Source organism: Nothobranchius furzeri, chromosome 2 (assembly GCF_043380555.1).
Source record: "Nothobranchius furzeri strain GRZ-AD chromosome 2, NfurGRZ-RIMD1, whole genome shotgun sequence".
Lineage (NCBI taxonomy): Eukaryota > Metazoa > Chordata > Actinopteri > Cyprinodontiformes > Nothobranchiidae > Nothobranchius > Nothobranchius furzeri.
Window position 1 is genome coordinate 65,734,404 of NC_091742.1, and position 19,118 is coordinate 65,753,521.

General features: G+C 43.0%; 1 protein-coding gene, 1 non-coding gene and 14 pseudogenes across 2 annotated transcripts in view; all 16 read left to right on the plus strand.

The window, feature by feature from the left end:
* LOC129157530 (zinc finger protein 420) overlaps window positions 1-19,118 on the plus strand; it is a 281,855-nt gene that overhangs the window by 45,395 nt on the left and 217,342 nt on the right. The window lies entirely within an intron of this gene.
* LOC139066550 (5S ribosomal RNA) lies at window positions 69-187 on the plus strand. Its single transcript, XR_011519452.1, has one exon. It is a non-coding gene; the product is annotated as a 5S ribosomal RNA (ribosomal RNA).
* On the plus strand, window positions 544-662 carry LOC139066951 (5S ribosomal RNA; annotated as a pseudogene).
* Window positions 1,016-1,134, plus strand: LOC139067095 (5S ribosomal RNA; annotated as a pseudogene).
* On the plus strand, window positions 1,490-1,608 carry LOC139067686 (5S ribosomal RNA; annotated as a pseudogene).
* LOC139067096 (5S ribosomal RNA) lies at window positions 1,963-2,081 on the plus strand (annotated as a pseudogene).
* Window positions 2,437-2,555, plus strand: LOC139067687 (5S ribosomal RNA; annotated as a pseudogene).
* Window positions 2,910-3,028, plus strand: LOC139067844 (5S ribosomal RNA; annotated as a pseudogene).
* On the plus strand, window positions 3,384-3,502 carry LOC139067658 (5S ribosomal RNA; annotated as a pseudogene).
* On the plus strand, window positions 3,856-3,974 carry LOC139067395 (5S ribosomal RNA; annotated as a pseudogene).
* On the plus strand, window positions 4,330-4,448 carry LOC139067138 (5S ribosomal RNA; annotated as a pseudogene).
* Window positions 4,802-4,920, plus strand: LOC139067559 (5S ribosomal RNA; annotated as a pseudogene).
* LOC139067061 (5S ribosomal RNA) lies at window positions 5,276-5,394 on the plus strand (annotated as a pseudogene).
* On the plus strand, window positions 17,848-17,966 carry LOC129158186 (5S ribosomal RNA; annotated as a pseudogene).
* LOC129157693 (5S ribosomal RNA) lies at window positions 18,322-18,440 on the plus strand (annotated as a pseudogene).
* Window positions 18,794-18,912, plus strand: LOC129158335 (5S ribosomal RNA; annotated as a pseudogene).

Here is a 19,118-nt window from a genome sequence, read left to right on the forward strand (position 1 = left end):
GGGCAACACAATCATACTTTGACAAATACACAAGGGATTTTTCAGAGATTTTTCAAGGTGTGTCCTTCGCTTACGGCCATACCACCCTGAAAAAGCCCGATCCCGTCTGATCTCGGAAGCAATCCAGGGTTGGGCCTGGTCAGTACCTCTATGGGAGACCTCTTGGGAATACCAGGTGCTGTAAGCTTTTTCACTAATTTGTTATAAAATACAGTTTTTTTTCACTTCACCAGAGCTTTGAACAGCTTTGTCATTGAATAATTTTAAAGCCAGGTGTTCCACACGAACTGCACACACTTGTTGGTAATAAACCTCCTTTGATTTGTCCCTAGCAATAATGTCTCAGTGCTGGCATTTTAGAGACAAGAAATGGGGTGGGAGCCAATTGTTAGAGTCTAAAGAAGAGCAACAATGATGAAGACAACTGTTTAACTTAGCCTTTTACCTCTATATGCAAGAATCTAGTCTTTGCAGTGGGCGACACAATCATACCTTGACAAATACACAAGGGATTTTCAAGAGATGTTTCAAGGTTTTTCCTTCGCTTACAGCCATACCACCCTGAAAAAGCCCGATCCCCTCTGATCTCGGAATTAATCCAGGGTTGGACCTGGTCAGTACCTGTATAGGAGACCTCTTGGGAATACCAGGTGCTGTAAGCTTTTTCACTAATTTGTTATAAAATACAGTTTTTTTCACTTCACCACAGCTTTGAACAGCTTCGTCATTGAATAATTTTAAAGCCAGGTGTTCCACACGAACTGCACACACTTGTTGGTAATAAACCTCCTTTGATTTGTCCCTAGCAATCATGTCTCAGTGCTGGCATTTTAGAGACAAGAAATGGGGTGGGAGCCGATTGTTACTCGAAAAAAGAGCAACAGTGATGAAGACAACTGTTTAACTTAGCCTTTTACCTCCATATGCAAGAATCTAGTCTTTGCAGTGGGCGACACAATCATACTTTGACATATACACAAGGGATTTTTCAGAGATTTTTCAAGGTGTTTTCTTTGCTTACGGCCATACCACCCTGAAAAAGCCCGATCCCGTCTGATCTCGGAAGCAATCCAGGGTTGGGCCTGGTCAGTACCTGTATGGGAGACCTCTTGGGAATACCAGGTGCTGTAAAATTTTTCACTAATTTGTTATAAAATACAGTTTTTTTCACTTCACCACAGCTTTGAACAGCTTCGTCATTGAATAATTTTAAAGCCAGGTGTTCCACACGAACTGCACACACTTGTTGGTAATAAACCTCCTTTGATTTGTCCCTAGCAATAATGTCTCAGTGCTGGCATTTTAGAGACAAGAAATGGGGTGGGAGCCAATTGTTAGAGTCTAAAGAAGAGCAACAATGATGAAGACAACTGTTTAACTTAGCCTTTTACCTCTATATGCAAGAATCTAGTCTTTGCAGAGGGCGACGCAACCATACCTTGACAAATACACAAGGGATTTTTCAGAGATTTTTCAAGCTTTTTCTTGTGCTTACAGCCATACCACCCTGAAAAAGACCAGTCCCGTCTGATCTCGGAAGCAATCCAGGGTTGGGCCTGGTCAGTACCTGTATGGGAGACCTCTTGGGAATACCAGGTGCTGTAAGCTTTTTCACTAATTTGTTATAAAATACAGTTTTTTTTCACTTCACCACAGCTTTGAACAGCTTCGTCATTGAATAATTTTAAAGCCAGGTGTTCCACACGAACTGCACACACTTGTTGGTAATAAACCTCCTTTGATTTGTCCCTAGCAATCATGTCTCAGTGCTGGCATTTTAGAGACAAGAAATGGGGTGGGAGCCGATTGTTACTCGAAAAAAGAGCAACAGTGATGAAGACAACTGTTTAACTTAGCCTTTTACCTCCATATGCAAGAATCTAGTCTTTGCAGTGGGCGACACAATCATACTTTGACATATACACAAGGGATTTTTCAGAGATTTTTCAAGGTGTTTTCTTTGCTTACGGCCATACCACCCTGAAAAAGCCCGATCCCGTCTGATCTCGGAAGCAATCCAGGGTTGGGCCTGGTCAGTACCTGTATGGGAGACCTCTTGGGAATACCAGGTGCTGTAAAATTTTTCACTAATTTGTTATAAAATACAGTTTTTTTCACTTCACCACAGCTTTGAACAGCTTCGTCATTGAATAATTTTAAAGCCAGGTGTTCCACACGAACTGCACACACTTGTTGGTAATAAACCTCCTTTGATTTGTCCCTAGCAATAATGTCTCAGTGCTGGCATTTTAGAGACAAGAAATGGGGTGGGAGCCAATTGTTAGAGTCTAAAGAAGAGCAACAATGATGAAGACAACTGTTTAACTTAGCCTTTTACCTCTATATGCAAGAATCTAGTCTTTGCAGAGGGCGACGCAACCATACCTTGACAAATACACAAGGGATTTTTCAGAGATTTTTCAAGCTTTTTCTTGTGCTTACAGCCATACCACCCTGAAAAAGACCAGTCCCGTCTGATCTCGGAAGCAATCCAGGGTTGGGCCTGGTCAGTACCTGTATGGGAGACCTCTTGGGAATACCAGGTGCTGTAAGCTTTTTCACTAATTTGTTATAAAATACAGTTTTTTTTCACTTCACCACAGCTTTGAACAGCTTCGTCATTGAATAATTTTAAAGCCAGGTGTTCCACACGAACTGCACACACTTGTTGGTAATAAACCTCCTTTGATTTGTCCCTAGCAATAATGTCTCAGTGCTGGCATTTTAGAGACAAGAAATGGGGTGGGAGCCGATTGTTACTCGAAAAAAGAGCAACAGTGATGAAGACAACTGTTTAACTTAGCCTTTTACCTCCATATGCAAGAATCTAGTCTTTGCAGTGGGCGACACAATCATACCTTGACAAATACACAAGGGATTTTTCAGAGATTTTTCAAGGTTTTTCCTTCGCTTACAGCCATACCACCCTGAAAAAGCCCAATCCCCTATGATCTCGGAATCAATCCAGGGTTGGGCCTGGTCAGTACCTGTATGGGAGACCTCTTGGGAATACCAGGTGCTGTAAAATTTTTCACTAATTTGTTATAAAATACAGTTTTATTCACTTCACCACAGCTTTGAACAGCTTCGTCATTGAATAATTTTAAAGCCAGGTTTTCCACACGAACTGCACACACTTGTTGGTAATAAACCTCCTTTGATTTGTCCCTAGCAATAATGTCTCAGTGCTGGCATTTTAGAGACAAGAAATGGGGTGGGAGCCAATTGTTAGAGTCTAAAGAAGAGCAACAATGATGAAGACAACTGTTTAACTTAGCCTTTTACCTCTATATGCAAGAATCTAGTCTTTGCAGTGGGCAATGCAATCATACCTTGACAAATACACAAGGGATTTTTCAGAGATTTTTCAAGGTTTTTCTTGTGCCTACAGCCATACCACCCTGAAAAAGCCCGATCCCCTCTGATCTTGGAATCAATCCAGGGTTGGGCCTGGTCAGTACCTGTATGGGAGACCTCTTGGGAATACCAGGTTCTGTAAGCTTTTTGACTAATTTGTTATAAAATACACTTTTTTTCACTTCACCACAGCTTTGAACAGCTTCGTCATTGAATAATTTTAAAGCCAGGTGTTCCACACGAACTGCACACACTTGTTGGTAATAAACCTCCTTTGATTTGTCCCTAGCAATAATGTCTCAGTGCTGGCATTTTAGAGACAAGAAATGGGGTGGGAGCCGATTGTTACTCGAAAAAAGAGCAACAGTGATGAAGACAACTGTTTAACTTAGCCTTTTACCTCCATATGCAAGAATCTAGTCTTTGCAGTGGGCGACACAATCATACTTTGACATATACACAAGGGATTTTTCAGAGATTTTTCAAGGTGTGTCCTTCGCTTACGGCCATACCACCCTGAAAAAGCCCTATCCCATCTGATCTCGGAAGCAATCCAGGGTTGGGCCTGGTCAATACCTGTATGGGAGACCTCTTGGGAATACCAGGTGCTGTAAGCTTTTTCACTAATTTGTTATAAAATACACTTTTTTTCACTTCACCACAGCTTTGAACAGCTTCATCATTGAATAATTTTAAAGCCAGGTGTTCCACATGAACTGCACACACTTGTTGGTAATAAACCTCCTTTGATTTGTCCCTAGCAATAATGTCTCAGTGCTGGCATTTTAGAGACAAGAAATGGGGTGGGAGCCAATTGTTAGAGTCTAAAGAAGAGCAACAATGATGAAGACAACTGCTTAACTTAGCCTTTTACCTCTATATGCAAGAATCTAGTCTTTGCAGTGGGCGACACAATCATACCTTGACAAATACACAAGGGATTTTTCAGAGATTTTTCAAGGTTTTTCCTTCGCTTACAGCCATACCACCCTAAAAAAGCCCGATCCCCTCTGATCTCGGAATCAATCCAGGGTTGGGCCTGGTCAGTACCTGTATGGGACACCTCTTGGGAATACCAGGTGCTGTAAGCTTTTTCACTAATTTGTTATAAAATACAGTTTTTTTCACTTCACCACATCTTTGAACAGCTTCGTCATTGAATAATTTTAAAGCCAGGTGTTCCACACGAACTGCACACACTTGTTGGTAATAAACCTCCATTGATTTGTCCCTAGCAATAATGTCTCAGTGCTGGCATTTTAGAGACAAAAAATGGGGTGGGAGCCGATTGTCACTCGAAAAAAGAGCAACAGTGATGAAGACAACTGTTTAACTTAGCCTTTTACCTCCATATGCAAGAATCTAGTCTTTGCAGTGGGCAACACAATCATACTTTGACATATACACAAGGGACTTTTCAGAGATTTTTCAAGGTGTGTCCTTCGCTAACGGCCATACCACCCTGAAAAAGCCCGATTCTGTCTGATCTCGGAAGCAATCCAGGGTTGGGCCTGGTCAGTACCTGTTTGGGAGACCTCTTGGGAATACCAGGTGCTGTAAGCTTTTTCACTAATTTGTTATAAAATACAGTTTTTTTCACTTCACCACAGCTTTGAACAGCTTCGTCATTGAATAATTTTAAAGCCAGGTGTTCCACACGAACTGCACACACTTGTTGGTAATAAACCTCCTTTGATTTGTCCCTAGCAATAATGTCTCAGTGCTGGCATTTTAGAGACAAGAAATGGGGTGGGAGCCAATTGTTAGAGTCTAAAGAAGAGCAACAATGATGAAGACAACTGTTTAACTTAGCCTTTAACCTCTATATGCAAGAATCTAGTCTTTGCAGTGGGGGACACAATCATAGCTTGACAAATACACAAGGGATTTTCAAGAGATGTTTCAAGGTTTTTCCATCGCTTACAGCCATACCACCCTGAAAAAGCCCGATCCCCTCTGATCTCGGAATCAATCCAGGTTTGGGCCTGGTCAGTACCTGTATGGGAGACCTTTTGGGAATACCAGGTGCTGTAAGCTTTTTCACTAATTTGTTATAAAATACAGTTTTTTTCACTTCACCACATCTTTGAACAGCTTCGTCATTGAATAATTTTAAAGCCAGGTGTTCCACACGAACTGCACACACTTGTTGGTGTAGGAGCCAAAAAAGCAGTGTTCTGTGTACGTGCATTTTGACAAGATGTTGATCAGCCCAGCATCCTGTGTACGTGCACTTTTAACATCTTGATTGTCCAGCTGCTGCGTACGTGCTCAACAACATGTTGTTCAGTCCAGCTTATGTAACTTCCAGTAAGTATTGGCTTACTTTGACCATATTGGGTAATAAAACAGCCATCCCATCATTTCCCGAAATCATGAGGGTGGGGGCCAGAAGAGTATAACCGATGCTGCGTGGTGTAGGAGAGAGGGCTTTGCAGCAGGTTTCCAGCCGAGGCATTTAGTTCAAGGCTGAAGGCTGTCCCCATGAAGTGTTGGTGATGTATTGCTGAATTGTACAAATAAAGCCCCACACTGAGATTGGATAAACTGTCTCTCTCTTGTTTTTGATAAGGAAAAAGAACCACATTTGGTGACCACGAAGCGGGGAGTGGAGGTGTGCTCTTCGGATCATTTCTCAATCCACTGAAACCTGACTCCGGGGCCCTTATAGGTAAGAACAACTTTTGTTCAATTTTGGAGTTATTTCCGTGGATTGTGAAATGGTCTGGGAGAAAAAACATGCCCTACTCATAATTTAGAATAACAACAAGAGAAGGCGCTTGTCCAGAGCAGCGGTGAAATTATTCACACATGTGTGAAGTCAGCTGAGTCATTTTGATGACGGACAAAGTTTAAAGTGACAAATTAAAAGCTGGGACAGCGAGAATTGGAATAGAATTTGACAGCTGATAAAAAAAAAAAAAAAGAGTCCAGGAAGGACAAGTAAAAGGTCGACAAGTGAGATCCATATGCCCCGGTGAGGCCGGGATAAGATTGGGATCTGAGAAAAAGCGCTGAAGTTGTGACAGATAAGCTTGCCAGTAATTCGGTTGAATCCTCGAGGATTGGTAAATTTCATGTGTTGTTGGCAAAAGGCATGTGTTGAACTCATAGGAGCAGCGGAGAGGCTGCACGGAAACGACAGACCCGGGTGCTCGGGGAGACTGTCTATTGAGTTTGTTTTTTTTGTGTGTGTGTGTGTGTGTGTGTTTGTGAAGACAAGCGTGTGTGTGAGTGAGAACAGCTGTGGGTGAGGCGCCAGAGGTTAGGAGGAAAAAAGGAGGAAAAACTAGGAGAAGCTTTAAAAAACGGTGTAAAACAAATCAATATTATTCACTGCAGTGCTACATTTTGATGTTTAATGTTATACAAATTTCAAAGTCTGTGATCTTGTTCTGATTAGCCTTTGAACAGAAAACCAGAAGTTAAAATAATAATAATAAGTTTTTAGAGTGACATATATATAAATAAAAAATATATGCTGAAGTGCACAAGCATGATAACTATTTTTACCAGCTGGGTAATGTGAAATATGAGAAATATAGATTATGAGTAAAAATAATAATGTGTATGTGTGTTGCTGTTTGGCATGAAACGTTGTTCCAGTGTCAAATCGCTTTGAAGTGTGTTTTTTATCTCTATGCAAGTGTGAAAGCTTTGTTGTGTGTGGTTGTTTTACTCGTGAAAGTTCAAATACTCTGATCTTGTTTAAACTATTGCTTGGATAAATTAGAGAGAAACTGATTTTTCTTCTGCTGATTCGGTCTCAATTGTGGTTGACTTTTTCCTGTGTTGTAATGTTATAAAGCTGTATGAGAGTTGCTAAATTCTGAAGACTGGGTGCGGTTGATGTCACCAGGACTTGTTCGTTTCTCTGTACAGACATCCTTAGCGGTCAGACTCTCAGCTTAGACTGGGCAGAGAATCAGAATAGAAGTGTAAGCTCCACCCACCAGCTGTGTGTGCGTTAATCTCCTAACACACACAGACACAGAAGTACAGAGGCGATCCCGCCTCTGACTCCACCTCTGTGTGTGGATTGGTTGGTGAACCGTAGGCGTAGAGAAACCCTACCCTGTGGGCTGAACATTGCTCACACACACAGCTCGGACCAAGGATACGGCTATTTTTAGCCTGTCACACAAGCCTGAATCTGCAGGACAGAAGATTTGAGTCAGACTCATCTTGCAGCTTAACTGCTGGAGAAATAAATACATCAGGCATTAAGTTTTCTTTCAACAATAAATAAAGCTTTTTGAACTAACTTTACTTTAGTGTTACATCAGAAGAGATTTGATTTTAAGGCATTTACAATAAGAAGATAAATTGTTCAACATTTGTGTAAACAGAGCAACAACAGATTACTCAAGACCACAGCATCATATGTCACCAGTATCTGTTTCAACTTTCAATTCTTGTGTTATTTTCAGGAGATTATAAATAAACAAACTAGTCAACTAATCAAAGGAATAATAGTGTCACTGAAACTTCAAAATGTCTGTCACGCCAGCAGGAATTTTGGCAGCGAAGAATCCGGCTTTAGCAAAAGAGATAAAGCACATGTCAGAGAAGTGGTCAAAACGGACGAGAAAACTATGCAATCCGTGGCCATCTGAAGGCACTTTTGACGTAGTGGCGTGTGATAATTTGGAATTGAGAATTCAGGATCATAAAGCAGATGGATCCAAGAAAAGACAGCAGAAAAGAGAAAAAGAAATTCAGATCCTGGACTTATTCAGGAATGAAGGAAAGATTTACAGACAGAACTTTAAACATGCCATTCTCAAAATGAAAGACAAATTGGACAAACCCCAGAAGGAAGTGAAGGCCCCAGCAGAAGAGGGCCTGTATCCCCTCTTGGGAACCGTTACAATTACGGGAGATTTTGATTTGCGCGACACATTCGACAAAGGTCCTAAGGGTTTAGATGTCGACAATGCAATTTTAAAATTAACAACATCACAGCAATCAGATGAAGCACCTGGCAAAGAAAAGCATGCAAAAGGAAGTGAGGAAAGAGAATTCGAACAAACAACTCCACCTCGTGGAACGCATCCAAAATATTGCAGTACAGAACGTCGAGCGGTAAGGGAAGAAGGACGAAGGGAGATTGATTGTTTTGCAGAACATAAGGATTTTTTGAAAAGGCAACCGAAGGCTAACTCATACTGGATTGACCTTGAGAACAAGGATGAGGATGTACATGATGAGCTAAACGATGTTGACCAAATTATACAGGACATATCTGAAGGCCTGCGGAAATCCTTAAATCACATCACAGGCACACATTCAGATGAGGTTAGTGAGAACACCACTAGCACAAGCAAGGAGAAAAATTTCAAGCCTTTTTACAAACCAGGCATTCATTCACCAGAGCGTGGTGATCCAAATACAGGTCTGACTCAAGAGAAGGAAAAACCAGGTCCTAGCAATGAAAGCCGTGATCTGAGACCCAGACATGACTTAAAACCACCTATTCGATACACTAATGATGGTCAGTACCCAATTTTAATTAAGGGCACAAGAGCTAATTATATTCCCTGGCAGAGCCTCGACCTCACTGGTTTGGTTTCGCGGCTGCCCGAGATACAAGATGGCGCTGGAAAGTGGATTCGGGCCTTCGAACAGGAGACAACTGGGCTAATGCTTGCCCTTGGAGATCTCAAAGCTATTTTGGCTCGAGTTGTTGGGACATCAGCTATGGGAACATTGCTCGCATCCAATGGAGTCCAATGGATGCTGGACCCAATGGCTGACGGCACGGAGTTTAACACACACAGAAATGCACTCTGGAACATACTAAGAGCAGCATATCCCAACAGGATTGACCCCAAAGCCTTGAAAGGTGAGCCACTTTCAGAGACTGAGAGTCCTGCGTCGTTTGTTGACAGGCAGCTCAGACGGTGGAAGCTGGAGACGGAGGAGGGTCCTGAGGGGACGCCAATAATGACTTCTCTGTTCCGAACATCCCTGATTTCCACTCTCCCGACTCCTGTGCGAGACAAACTGGAGGATGTGGTGGGACTGGACTCAATGCCACATGCACAGTTCAGAGACCATGTAGTCCACGCCGTGGACCGCTATCGGAAAGACAATAACAAAATGATTGAGCAAGAAAAGTGTGCTCAAAGAAAACTCACGCAGCTGCACATAAATGATCTCCAGAGCAAGGCAAAAACTCAGGCAGCAGTGGTGAAAAGTGACAGCCAAGTCCAAGCATTGCAGACAGCTGTGGCCCCGCCTCAAACTCCATCTCAACCGGTTATCAATGTCTACCCAAACCAGTATGGTAGACAGCAGCCCGGACCACAGAGACGATTTCCAAATCGTTTCCCCAATCGCTACCCAACTCGACAAGGCTGGGTGCAGCAGAATCGACCCCCACTTCCAGGTTCATGTTGGGGGTGTGGCCAGATGGGTCACCTGTATCGAGACTGTCCGAATCCAATTCCAAACCCTGAATGGTCTGGGCGTGGTCGTGGAACACGACCAAACCGGGGAAGAGGAGGTCCAGTTAATCCATGGGCAGCACAACAAGGATTCTAGGGATGCCCGGAGATCCCTGGGGGGGAGGAGCAACTACCAATTTTAACAGCTAACGCCGATAAAGAACCAGTGATCAATGTTAAAATAGAAGGCAAATCGGTCCCAATGTTAGTTGATACTGGGGCAACCTACTCGTGCATAAAATCAAATTATGCAACTCATCTCCCCATGTCTGAGAAAAGCGTAAAGACAACAGGGTTCTCGGGAGCAAAACAAATAAACCCCTTAACAGCTCCAGTAAGACTAGCAGTTGATGACAGTGAAATCGTAATCCCAATTCTGATTTCAGACCAAACTCCAGTTAATCTACTAGGAAGAGATGCATTGTGTAAACTAAAAACAAAAATCTGGTGCACACCAGAAGGAATTTATGTAGATAGCTCTGGAATAAACTTTCAAATGACTGCTCAGACAAAACACGCTAAGGTCTACTGGCTTGGTGACATTAACAAGCCAGTCTCCGAGATGTTTCAACAATGGGAGAAATTTATTGAAGCTCAAATTCCAGAAGCTACTGTACCATTCAGTGACTATCACTGCACAATGACTTATGATCCATCATGCAGTAGAATCTTTGAAGAAAAATGGGACAAAGAAACAAAAGACTTGCACGTTAGGCTAGTGTCACAATACATCGTGATAGGACAGCAAGGTGCAGCTGTGAATGTGGAAGAAAACCCATTTATTGAAAAATGGCACACTGTGCCAGAATCAGCACCACACATTACCTTAATGGTAAACAAAGGCTTTGAGTCAAAAGATCTTGGACCAATGATGTTAACAGCAACTAAAACAGAGTGGCAGAAAACAGATAACCCGCTAATCTACACTACAAAAAATGCAGAAATGATTAAAATTCTCTGCGGTACCACCATGATGTCAAAACCACAGGTTGTAACAGTCGCAAACAAAAAACACATGCAAGGTGTAGCAGAATCAGAAACAGTTCAAAACGAGTTGAAAGCTGACATGCTAAAACAGGTTCCAGACCAGCTATGGTCCAAACATGACACGGATGTTGGACTGGTAACATCGGCAACTCCAGTTCAAGTGGAATTGAAGCCAAATGCAAGACTGCCTTATCGACCCCAATACCCACTAAAGCCAGAAGCAGAAGAGGGTATAAATGCAACTATTGAAGGTCTAATTCAAGCAGGAGTACTAAAAGAAACCTATAGCACATGTAACACTCCAATTTTGCCAGTGCTGAAAGCAGACAAGCTCAAGTACAGACTGGTACATGATTTAAGAGCTGTAAATGAAGTGATCACTGACTTTGACGCAGACGTGCCAAATCCAAGCACATTACTGAGTAACATCCATGGAGAAGCTAAATACTTCACGGTAATTGATCTGTGTTCAGCATTTTTTAGCATCCCATTGGCCAAAGAATCACAATATCTTTTTGCATTCACGTTTCGTGGAAGACAGCTCACGTACAGAAGGCTACCACAAGGGCTAAAACACAGTCCACACATCTTCAATCAAATTTTGAAACAGAGCCTCGAAGGCATCGAGGTGAACAGCACTGTGATTCAGTATGTTGATGACCTACTGATTTGCGCACGAACAATCGATGATTGCCATCGTGACTCCATTAAAGTCCTACAGAAGTTAGCTCGGGGAGGACACAAAGCCTCCCTGACAAAGCTTCAGTACTGCCAACCACAGGTAGAGTACCTAGGGAGAGTAATCTCCCATGGGACTGTCGCCATCTCACCAGAACACGTGGAAGGTGTGAGCAAAGCTCCACAACCACAAACTGTTGGACAAATGATGACATTTCTGGGAATGACTGGTTTCAACTCCGAGTGGATTGAAAACTATGCTGAAAAAACCGCACCACTTAGGGCACTGATTAAAGATGCTGGAAGTGAGTCTTTAAAATCGACTCTAAAATGGACAAATGAAGCTAAGATAGCTTTTGAAACTATCAAACAAGACATGCAAACTGCGCCAAGTTTAGCAACACCTGACTACACAAAACCATTTTTGCTGTACGTCGCAAACAGACATGACATGTATGCCTCTGCAGTGTTAATGCAGGACACATGCAGTGGACGTCGGAAACAACCTATTGCGTACTACAGTGCAAAACTTGACAATGTGGCACAGGGATGGCCCCCTTGTTATCAAGGATTGGCTGCTTTGCATTATGCTTATGAGAAAGCCTCAGTGATAACAATGGGATATCCTGTCACCATCTACACACATCACAAAATATCTGAACTAATCAACCGAGGGAAGTTTGTGTTAAACCAAGCAAGATGCCTGCAGTATATGCCACTACTGACATATCCGGACGTTGTCATAAAGAGGTGTACCACGACAAACCCTGCTAACAGTGTTCCCTTTGAGTTCGAAGGAGAACCACATTGCTGCATAGCTGAGGTATCTAGATACACTAAGCTAAGGCCTGATTTGGAATCTACTCCTTTCGATCAATCTGATGTCACCTATTTTGTTGATGGTTCATGTTTTAGAGACTACTTAGGAAACCATGCAGCGTTTGCTGTTGTGGAAAAAGTAGATGACAGATTTGAAACAGTAAAAGCTGAAAAGTGTAACCAACCCTGTTCTGCACAGCTAGCGGAACTCAAAGCCCTGACCGAAGCTTGCAAGTTGGCAAGTGGCCAGGTAGCAACTATCTACACTGACTCTGCATACGCACATGGTGTTTGCCACCTGTTTGGAAGTGTGTGGAGGCAAAGAGGTTTTAAGAAGACGGACGGCACACCCATCCTTCATGGAAAGCAGATCAACGAGCTGATCTCAGCAATGATGCTTCCATCGAAACTGGCCATTGTAAAATGCCCTGCACACCGCAAGGGTAACTGCGATGTCATCAGAGGCAACAATGCAGCAGATGAGGCGGCAAAATCTGCCTCCAGGTGTGAAGAAGCCATTTTGACGCCTGTAATATCATTAGAACCTGTAATAACACCAGAAGACATCATTTTGATTCAGGAAAAGGCAGAGAAAAGCGAGCAGCAGTGTTGGAGAAAAAGAGGTGCAACAATGGACTCAAGCGGCTTGTGGAGGTCTCATGAGGGCTTGATCGTTGCACCTGTCTCCCTGCTGACAATGCTAATCTCAGAGAGCCACGGTCCTGATCATTGTGGTCGTACAGAGGTTCTGAAAAGACTTAACAAACAAGGTTACTGGTCACCCTACCTAAAAGCCATGGTTGAGGAAGTAATAGATCAGTGTGACATTTGTGCTGAGAACAATGTAAAAAAGGGCATCACAGTCCCAGCGGGACACATTCCAGTGCCCGAAGGTCCTTTCAAACATTTGGTCATTGACTATGTTGACATGATTAAGTCTGTGCATGGGAAGCGGTACATGTTGGTGATCATTGACAGATTCAGTCGGTGGATCGAAGCCGTTCCCTCCAAAGATCTAGGTTCAGAAACAGTGGTAAAGTTTCTAGTCAGAGAAGTGATTCCTCGCTTTGGTATCCCGTCGGAAATAAGCTCGGACAATGGTCCTGCTTTTGTTGAAAAAGTCCTTAAAGGTGTGTTGCAACAACTAAGGATAAAGCAACGACTAGGATCAGTTTATCACCCCCAGAGCCAAGGAATGGTCGAGCGAGCGAATCTGACGTTGAAGTCTAAAATCTGCAAAATCTGTGCTTGTACTAACCTTAACTGGGTTGATGCATTGCCGCTTGCCTTAATGAGCTATCGCATGCAAACTAACAGAAGCACGCATCTTTCACCTCATGAGGTCCTAACAGGCAGGCCAATGCCAGCTCCTCAGCTCAGAGGACCCCACAAGGGGCCTTCACTGGAGCAGCTAGAGCTTGAATTCAAAAGCTACATCAAGCAACTAACCAGCATCCATAAAGCCATCTATTTGCAGGAAAAGAGAAAGGAGCTCGTCTCTAGCGCAGGCGCAGACGGGCCAGTAGTTCCTGGAGACCAGGTGTACATCAAAGTTTTCAGGAGGAAGTGGCACGAACCGCGGCGAGAGGGTCCCTACAAAGTGGTTCGAGCAACACCAACGGCAGTCCAGGTCGAAGGAGGATCGACGTGGCATCATCTGACACACTGCACGAAAGTCAAAGACAAAACTCAGGGCAGTATTGTGTCTGACGTAACAAACCGGCATGGTGGCCGAGGAAAAGAAGGGCGTGCTAAGCCTGATAACAGTTCTGTTTTGGATGACACTAGGGGGTCTGATGGTGGTGCTGGAGGAGGTGAAGATGGAGACGATGGCCGAGGAGCAGATCGTCGACCCATCACAAGAGCATACGCTAGACGACTTGGTCAACGACGAGGCAGCACACCGTGATCAAGTTAAGTACAATCCAGCAGGCCGGATGCAACATAGGTCAGCATCCTTGCCTGCATTCGACGTAGCAGTTGTTAAAACTGGTGTTACAACCACGATTCCAAATAATGTTTTGACCACAATTAAGATAAATAAAATCCCTGACAGTGTGACCACAGTTCCAAATAATGTTTTAACTACTAGCGCTACTACTACTACTACTGTAATCCCTGATGTTTTGACTACCACAGCTCCTGTTGAAGAGGGGAGGTCCGACTGGAGCTCTTCCTCTCACTTACAGCTAGTGACTCCACTGATTTTAAGACCTGAAACAACGCCAGTTAGCAAGTTAAGAAGTGTAACTACTAAGCCACCTGTTAGTACTACAACTCCCACAGGAGATGTAGCTGTGAAATCTGATTTTCCCACAGAAGCCTCTGGTAGTAACCATGTTTGTAATCTTACTCAGCAAGGCCAAAATGAACAAGAAGTGACCAATCGCAAAGCTGTGCCTAAGCCACTATTTGGGCCGATTAGACCTAGGCCCGGGAGTAACACAGGACCTATCTCCCCTAGAGCGGGCAGACCATTGCCGATAGAGGATAGGCTTTGGGATGCCGCCATGCAAAATAGTTGGTATAAATGGGCTTTGTATACGACGAGAGAAATGACTCCTAATGACTGCATAGTGTGCGCTCAAGCACCCGGAATGTTACCTGAGGTTGTTCCAGAAAAATATACTTCTAGTGAATGTGCCATTACACAACGACGCACTTGTAAGACTAGAAAGGAAATAGAGATAAATAAAAAGATTCCACCTATTCTTAAGTTGCCATTGTGCGGATTCCACTGCAGATTGCTCCATGGTACACGAGATAAGCACAAATATGTTAAAAAATATGCAGAATATAACATCTTAGAGGAATGTGCTGAATTTGCGATCCAAACAGACCAAAATGGTCCTCCAACGGACTACAAAATTGATTATAGTGCTGATTATGAATGTTTTGCAAGTGGAGGTTTCGCTGACAATGGAGGAGTGGACGTAGGTAATACATCTGTCAACTGTAACGTCACTTGGGTATTATCCTGGTTCCCGCATGCAAATATGACGCCACTTCTCATTGACACCCCTGTTTGGTATGAAAACCCTGTAACTCTTAGTCAGGACTGTGATAACATATCGATGACGATCCCCACTCTGGATCTCATAGGTGAGCAAGACATTCCAGTGGCCGACAGCTACTGGATGTGTGGTGGTGATGTTTTAATGAATGTTTTGCCAAGTTTTTGGGTTGGGTTGTGTACGCTAGTACGTATGAAAGTTTCAGTGACTATCTTACATGAAGGTGTGAGTGAATTACTTCAGTTGGAGACTACCAATAGACGTAGAACAAAGAGGTATGATGTGTTTGATCATAAAGTGCATTTAAACGCCATAGGACTGCCAACAGGAATTCCCATAGAATTTCAAGCAAGAGATGAGGTAGTAGCTGGTTTAGAGTCAATTCTTCCTTGGATAACAATAAATAAGAATGTGAAATGGATCAACTATGTTTATTTTAATCAGCAAAGAATCTTAAATTACACAGTAAATAACCTTGGCCTCTTGGGTGAACAACTTCATGCCACAGTCAAGATGACTTTGCAGCATGACCAGGCTTTGGACTGGTTGCTGGCCGAGAAAGGTGGGCTCTGTAAGTTTCTGAACTCCAGTGGGCAAGAATGTTGCACCTACATTCCAAGTAATACGGCCCCTGATGGTGCATTTACTGAAGGAATGAGGAAATTGAAAGATTTAAAGATAGAGCTGAGGGAGAATGCAGGCAGGGAAAGCTGGTCGTTAGACTCCTTAGCCCTCAAATTGGGTCAGTGGGGAGCTATTTTGGTAAAAGCAGGAATTAGTGCAATAGTAGTACTAATTCTGATTTCTCTATTGGCATGTTGCATCCTACCTGTTGGGAGGAGACTGTGGGAGCGAACTCTGGCTGCCCAAATGAACCTTGCTGCGTCGTCTCAATACGTGCAAATGGAAATGGCCGCAATGGACTCAGCACGACACCCAATGTGCCTGAAGAACGGGACGGCTGATGAGATGGCGGTGGAGTAAGCTTTGCGTCTGATCAGAGATGTTGTTGTTGTGGTTACATGCACTCGACTAAGGAATCGGCCTCGAAGTCCTCTTCCAGCGACAAGACCCCTGCAGCAGTCATCAATGAAACTGAACTTGACTCTTGTGTTTTCTTCACTCCGTTTCTTTTTTCCAGCTCTGCAACTGAGACTCTGGCTCCGTTCTCTATTTCGGTTGAGCAGTTGTGTAGTTACATCTAGTATATTCGTATATTCATTACATTTACTGTTGTGTTTAACTTTTTATAGGTTTAGTCACATCAACATCTCCTAGTTGTTCATTCGTATCCACGTCAATCATTTATTTCATATGAGTTTGTATTTTTGATTGCATATTCACGTACAGTTACTGGTTGCAATATTGCTAAGGGTAATTAATGCACGATCGTACTCATGATTTTTTTTATTCTCTGTTGGAAGGTATCATCACTTCATTTTCTCTTATGTGTGTTCTTTTGTTAATTCAATGTTACCTAATGTCTGCCATATACTTAGGCTAGACTTGTATGCTCACTCTGTGCGTTACGTGATCGTCCTGTTGGGGCAGGAGGTCAAGGGGGAATTTTCCTGTTAAGAACAGCGGACAGGTTTTTCGCCCTCTTACAGTGTGCGCATGCATTTTTGATGTATTGCTGGGGTGGTTAAAGACGACACATTCAATGTTGTGTCTTGCAGCTGATACTTACTTTGCAGTTACTTCGTCGTTACATTTATATCTATATAGTTTGGCTGAAGACTGCAGTATATTAGTCATTTTGTCATTTAACACCCATTTACTGGTCTATGTTAACATTCATTTATGTGTTATGTTATTTGTTATGTAGCCAGCTTGTTTATGGGGGTGGACACCCCCATGGGGGGGATCTGTAGGAGCCAAAAAAGCAGTGTTCTGTGTACGTGCATTTTGACAAGATGTTGATCAGCCCAGCATCCTGTGTACGTGCACTTTTAACATCTTGATTGTCCAGCTGCTGCGTACGTGCTCAACAACATGTTGTTCAGTCCAGCTTATGTAACTTCCAGTAAGTATTGGCTTACTTTGACCATATTGGGTAATAAAACAGCCATCCCATCATTTCCCGAAATCATGAGGGTGGGGGCCAGAAGAGTATAACCGATGCTGCGTGGTGTAGGAGAGAGGGCTTTGCAGCAGGTTTCCAGCCGAGGCATTTAGTTCAAGGCTGAAGGCTGTCCCCATGAAGTGTTGGTGATGTATTGCTGAATTGTACAAATAAAGCCCCACGCTGAGATTGGATAAACTGTCTCTCTCTTGTTTTTGATAAGGAAAAAGAACCACATTGGTAATAAACCTCCTTTGATTTGCTCCTAGCAATAATGTCTCAGTGCTGGCATTTTAGAGACAAGAAATGGGGTGGGAGCCGATTGTTACTCGAAAAAAAAGCAACAGTGATGAAGACAACTGTTTAACTTAGCCTTTTACCTCCATATGCAAGAATCTAGACTTTGCAGTGGGCAACACAATCATACTTTGACATATACACAAGGGACTTTTCAGAGATTTTTCAAGGTGGGTCCTTCGCTTATGGCCATACCACCCTGAAAAAGCCCGATCCCGTCTGATCTCGGAAGCAATCCAGGATTGGGCCTGGTCAGTACCTGTATGGGAGACCTCTTGGGAATACCAGGTGCTGTAAGCTTTTCCACTAATTTGTTATAAAATACAGTTTTCTTCACTTCACCACATCTTTGAACAGCTTCGTCATTGAATAATTTTAAAGCCAGGTGTTCCACACGAACTGCACACACTTGTTGGTAATAAACCTCCTTTGATTTGTCCCTAGCAATAATGTCTCAGTGCTGGCATTTTAGAGACAAGAAATGGGGTGGGAGCCAATTGTTAGAGTCTAAAGAAGAGCAACAATGATGAAGACAACTGTTTAACTTAGCCTTTTACCTCTATATGCAAGAATCTAGTCTTTGCAGTGGGCGACACAATCATACCTTGACAAATACACAAGGGATTTTCAAGAGATGTTTCAAGGTTTTTCCTTCGCTGACAGCCATACCACCCTGAAAAAGCCCGATCCCCTCTGATCTCGGAATCAATCCAGGGTTGGGCCTGGTCAGTACCTGTATGGGAGACCTCTTGGGAATACCAGGTACTGTAAGCCTTTTCACTAATTTGTTAAAAAATACAGTTTTTTTCACTTCACCAAATCTTTGAACAGCTTCGTCATTGAATAATTTTAAAGCCAGGTGTTCCACACGAACTGCACACACTTGTTGGTAATAAACCTCCTTTGATTTGTCCCTAGCAATAATGTCTCAGTGCTGGCATTTTAGAGACTAGAAATGGGGTGGGAGCCGATTGTTACTAGAAAAAAGAGCAACAGTGATGAAGACAACTGTTTAACTTAGCCTTTTACCTCTATGTGCAAGAATCTAGTCTTTGCAGTGGGCGACACAATCATACCTTGACAAATACACAAGGGATTTTCCAGAGATTTTTCAAGGTTTTTCCTTCGTTTACAGCCATACCACCCTGAAAAAGCCTGATCCCCTCTAATCTCGGAATCAATCCAGGGTTAAGCCTGGTCAGTACCTGTATGGGAGACCTCTTGGGAATACCAGGTGCTGTAAGCTCTTTCACTAATTTGTTATAAAATACAGTTTTTTTCACTTCACCACATCTTTGAACAGCTTCGTCATTGAATAATTTTAAAGCCAGGTGTTCCACACGAACTGCACACACTTGTTGGTAATAAACCTCCTTTGATTTGTCCCTAGCAATAATGTCTCAGTGCTGGCATTTTAGAGACAAGAAATGGGGTGGGAGCCGATTGTTACTC